Genomic DNA, 6144 nt, shown 5'->3' with positions numbered 1-6144 from the left:
GTGGAAAATATTTCAGAAGAATTAAATTTCAAGGCAAGGTACTTATTTCAACAAGATTATAAATCATATCAATTCTAACATGCAAAAAGCAAAAACTGTCACAACTTACCGCGCCTTCCCCTATATAAAACTACATGTATGTTCATAATAAGGCAATGTCAATCATAGTCTATCCTACATGTATATTGTAAACCCTGTGTTGTTAATATGCATTATACCTCAGTCACGTTTGCCCTACAGCGGCCGTAAGGAGAGTAAAAAACGGCTGTTTAAACTTTTTTTGTACCAGCTACATGTAGGTGGTTTGAATGAAAATGAATTAAACAGCCGCTGTAGGGGAAATGTGACAGGTTTCGTACATGTATAACCAGTAGTTGTAATTAAAAAGAAAATCCAACATTGGTAACTCTATAAAGGGAAGATTTTGCTGTGGGAATGATGACTAAAGAATAAAATCAATGGCCCGAATTCACAAAGGTGGTTTTGAAAACCCACGGTTGAGTCTATGGTTTATGCAGATTTCCTGTATAAATTACTCTTAATTTACTGCGTATCGGGCGCGTGTATAAAACATGTCCAATGCTGATGTGCGCTTTTGTCACAGTGCACCAAATTGATGCCTGTTACCATGGTTAGATACACTATTTTATTTATGAGTCCACTGTTTGAAGAGTGGACTCATGAATAAAATAGCGGGGTTTTTTTTTGGGGGGGGTATGCATATCATTTTCACAGACCTACATGTTACCCACTTACATGCATCAATTTTGGGTAGTAATTGTATCTTGCATTTTTCACTGTTTCCTTTTTGTATACTATTGCATTTTGTTGTTAACTATAAATGAATCGGAATGAAAAATACAATGTATAAGATCATTTTCTAACCTTTGCAATGTAATAAGGTTTCATGCACTATACAAGAATGGTGCATTAGTATCAGCCAATTTTTAGCAGTGTTTTATTAATTTTAATTGTAAGTAAAAGGAAAGGTGCATTTTGTTTGTGAAAATCAAATTAAAAATGATTGCATGTTTAAGAAAAGACTAAATTCTGTGTCAAAAGGCCAAATTTCTGAAAACATCCTTTGTTTTAGAAATATTTGTATGATATTAATATATTATGAAATAGAGGAGAAAATAATGAGCTTGAGAGTAATTCATGTATTTCCTATGTTGATGTTTTTGTGCCATGTATTCAAGAGTATTCACAAGCTGAATGTATCCTTGTTAATATAGAGGGATGGCTCCAAATATGGAGAAGTTATGAGTCGGAGAGCTACAAATGTTTATTCCAATTTACATCATTCTGTATGTATCTTTATCATTAATTTATAATTGTTCAACTTTTTCAATTCTCTCTCTTATCAAGGTGGAAATGCCATCTTTTGTCACAAATCAGCGTATTTAAACTTATCATATATGTTTCACACAGAGCACAGTGCTTGTATATTAGCCAACATTCAAGAATTGTTATATAATCATGACATCTTTCTGTATATTTTTGGTTGTTTTTTTTTATCTCAGAGTATGTTTATAAATTTGTATGTTTGAAAAGTATGTTTATATATTGGATATTTTTTTGGTCAAAAATATCAAGAAATGGATATCAAGACTGTTTTTATCTGTGGGATGGACTTTCCCAATGCCTCAATGAGCAATTTTATCAAATTTTGATTGGTTACTGAAGTGAGTTCTTTTATTATCAATGAGCAGTGTTATCAAATTTTGATTGGTTACTGAAGTAAGTTCTTTTATTATATTAATGAAGTTATCCTGATTTTTTGGTTTGAACTGGAGTACATTTTCATGTCCCCGCCCACCTTTTATTTACCAGGGGCATCATGTAACTTCTCAAGGTTTCCATGTTGAAGAAGAGGTTTCACGGAACACCATGTATCTTTCTTGAGCAAATGTTTGTCCTGATAAGGACCACCCAAACTCGACGTTTCGACAAGTGTGTTATTGTCTCGCCCACCAGAGGTGAAGGCGAGACTTAGCGATCCAAATGTCGTCCGTCCGTCACAAACCTGTAATGACACATAACTCCACAACCGTAAGTCGCTTTTCAACCAAACTTGGATGGTAGATGGACTTGGGGGACCTGCATGTTATGCTGCAGTCGGAGGTCACATGGTAAGGTCAAAGGTCATTTCAGGTCAACGTTAAAGTTTACGTGCAAGGCTATGACAAGTGTTATTTCATCCCAGTCATTTCACAATGAAGTTTCGATATAATCCTCTTGCGTGCCCTCACAAATCATAATATTTCTGGTTATCATAAGTGGGTGAGACACAAAATTGCTTTTGCCTTGTCATCTTCAGATCTTCTCCTGGAGACAAGAACACACTTGTTGAATCATCGAGTTTGGGTTTTCAGGACCAACATTTGCCCAAGAAAGATACATGGTGTTCTGTGAAACCTTCCTCACAGGAGCAGCATGTTTCAGGTGTTCCATCCCCCCCCTTCCTTTTTTTACTGATTACTTCCAAACCATTTAACTCATACACTTCAAACTTGACTCCTATGCAGTGTTAGTATGCCCATGAGTTTAAATTAAGGTATCAGTGTCGCAAGTGTCTTTTAATACTTGAAGTAGTTTATTCTTGTGAATAACTGAGAGGTTCCCCTCAAACCATGTTCATATGGAGGGGCCATGAGTTGATTTATTTCTTGGGTTGAGGGGTCAAAGGTCAGAGAGGTTTTATATCTGAAATGACTTGTTCTTAGTTGAAATAACTGGAGAACCGCTGGGGCATTTCGTGAAAGGGTTTTTGTCACTAATTTTCACTGAATGATTCGATGCAAGGATTTCCAGTAGCGTTTTAGAATACTAGTCAGTGAATTTCAAGGACCATCTGTTTGATCAAATACCCCCCCCCCCCCCCAGTTTGATGAATATTCATTAATCATCCCCAGTGCCACATTTAGTGCCATAATAACAAAAAGATTATGATTTACATTCTGTTGTCCCAATTTATTAAGAATGAAAATTACAATTTTGATGTTCTACAAATGTAACACTTCACCAGCTTTATTCTTCCTGTGAGGCAACCAGTTCTGTAAGTGTGCATAATTTTGGATATTGCAAAAAGACCCAAATAGTCTGAATGAAAAGTGTTCTCTTTTATGCTAGAGAATCAATATTATGAAGCTCTCCTCTGTGGGACATCAAAGAAATTGAAGCTATTCTTCCACAGATAAAGACAGTTTTGTGTATTAAGGTACTCATAATGTACCATCTTGTAATTTTGGTTCATTTTTTTATATGACATAAAATACATTAAATCTTTATAATGTGTAATGATGCACATAGAAATCATGTTAAGTGTAGGTTTGAATTGATGTCCATCCTGTCAATGTCATTGCGTGTATGAGGGAAGGTGTGTTAGTGGAATGGGAGGTACATTGCTCCTGGAATCATGTGAGAAAGTTTAAAAAGACATAAAACCAGGGAAATAATATGTAGCACTTACAAATCACTGTAGTAAGTGCTATATACATGTTGCATATTATTATGATAGTTATAAAGCGAAGAAAGACAATTATGAGAAGGAGGGGGATGAGAATAGGGCCATTATATCAATGGCTCTGAATAGATTGATCCTTCCGTATGTTTTTAAGTGTTTATACATGTATATTTTGTTTGGATTTTATACAGTATATAAAACCAAACCAAAAGAGGGGGAGAGGAGAGAAAGATAACAGAGAGGTGGATGGTGTGTGTTTGGGAGAGAGAGAGAGATAAAGTGGTGTAAAGAGTGGAAGAGAGAGCGGATCTTGGACAAGAGGGTAGTCTGCAGGCTCGAACCCTCGGTTTTCGGAATTTGAATAGTGCATAATGCAGTCTGAAATAGTGAGACTAGATTCACTATATGCTGTGGCTAGCTCTGCAACATACAGAACATTTTGCGTCTAGTCTTCATTCTAGACCTGTTATTGTCAAAAATGAGTCTTTGCTTGGAGACTATTAAGAGGGTGGGTGGTTAAAGGGATAGTCCGGGCTGAAAATATATCTAAATAGAGTAAAATTCACAGAACAAGATGCTGAAAATTTCATCAAAATCAGATAACAAATAGCAAAGTTATTGAGTGTTAAAATTTATCAATATTTTGTGAAAACAATTATATGCACATCGTCATGAATATTGATTGGGTGGGTTAACGATGTCACACCCCCAGTTTTCTTTTACTTATGTTATTACATAAAATCATAAATGTTAACCTCATCTTGAGATATGAATTTCCCCAGCCTGGACCATCCCTTTAACGAGAGAGTGATGTTTTACCAGTTTGTTGATGTTTGGACGTCACAGTCGTATCCAATTTGTCAAGAGAATTTAAGAGACTAAAGATAAAGAAAGAAGATGTCAAAAGGTTCGGAGACACCAACCTATTTGTGTAAAGTAAAACGTGTAAAAAAAAATGGTCCATGTTTGCACCTATAGTGCCCGATTACACACTTTGTGTACGTGAAATTTTGCTTTCACAAATTGGTATCTTGTATAAACGGCACAGCACTGCACCCTGACTTATAAGGGTGCAAATCCTCACTAATTATTGGAGGCTCGCATTTCAGTAATCCATTTATCAACACTTATTAACAAATATCAGTAAGTCTGTCTATGATTAAAACTATCATTACTGATAGGTGTAAATAGGAAAACAAAATCCGTGCATTTATTTTGTAGTGGCGGATCTAGGGGCCAGGGTTTAACCCCCGAACACCCCCCCCCCATTGGGCTCCATAAAAAATGAGAGGGGGTCAAACACCCCCTCCTTTTCCTTCTAACGAGGGGCATGTCAGCAGAACAATAGGGTGTTTTCGATTGCGACTGGGACAGATTCTTCAACAAAAAGTCTATTGTCTAAAGCTCTTCATGATAAAGAGTTCTTTGTCGAAAATCGGTGAATCAAAACAGCATTTTTATTCGTCCAGGACTCTGGACAATCGACCTATTTGCAGTTTTCATCAGCTTAGAATCTTACGACGATCAGCTGCCCCGGTTCACCCATTTTCGACAAAGACCTCTAAACTGTCCATTGTGATTTGACGGAAATTGTCAATAGATTTACTGTGTTGTAGAATCCGTCCCCGTTGCGAGTGTGAAAACTCGATAGTGGCACATCTACGGAAGGAGGGTGGTAGCTCATCATCACGAGGCCAAACAAAGTGGTCTAACCCCTCTTCGCAAAAAAAACTAGATCCGTTGCTGTTTGGTAATTTTGTGTGTGTGAGCGGGTGCGAGGGTGTTTTATGTGTGTGTGTGTGTGTATGAGGGTGTGTGCGCGTGTGTGAGGGAATATGGAGCAGCTAGGACGTTAATTGCACCAGGCTCCACCAGGATGTAGCTGGGAACTTCAGTGGTGGTGATGCAGGATGGTACTTGTAGTGATTTAAGATTTCTATTTTATATTTAAGTAGCTGTTTGTAATGTACGTGTATGAAATTTTGTATCCAAAGGAACAGTTGTTGTGCTAGCGCCATGAGCGTCTCTGGACGGTGTGTGTGCGCTCAACAAGATATCACTATTATTATCATTATTTATTATCTACCCTCCTCAACCCACTTTCCACTCCACCCCCTCCCTTGAGAATCTAAACTTTCTTGGATATCCTGGTTCTGTGTCACGCACGGGGTTGATCGAATGGCGCTCTCGTTTACCCTTTCCGCTCACCCGATACGACTGAACACTACAAAACAACCATCTAAGATTACAATCATCTCCGGAGGTTGCTTTTCCTGGTATATATCACTGATTGGTTAAAAAAAAAAGATGATGAAAATCAGCCCCCAACATCGCACCCGTCTGATGACAATCTTTATTATTTTCATTGGACCAGGTTCGGATATTTTCCTCTCTTTATTATTAAACAAGCAAATAACCGTAAAAAGAATAACAACCAAACACTCCCTACTGGAAAGAACGCAGAGATCCACAGTGTGCCGTGCCACAGTGTTTTCACAGTGTGAAACACAATGTGAAAACGCCTTCACACTGTCAAATTTGAGCATTTCAACGGTGTTAGTCACGTATTCACAGAGTCGACCATGTGAACATGCTTTGAACAGTCACACTGTCGAGGTGTCCACAGTGTGAAATCACATTTACACTGTTAAATTTGAGCATGTCGACAGTGTTAGTTA

The sequence above is a fragment of the Lytechinus variegatus genome, chromosome 11 (assembly GCF_018143015.1).
Source record: "Lytechinus variegatus isolate NC3 chromosome 11, Lvar_3.0, whole genome shotgun sequence".
NCBI classification, from domain to species: domain Eukaryota; kingdom Metazoa; phylum Echinodermata; class Echinoidea; order Temnopleuroida; family Toxopneustidae; genus Lytechinus; species Lytechinus variegatus.
This window is presented reverse-complemented; position numbering follows the sequence as displayed.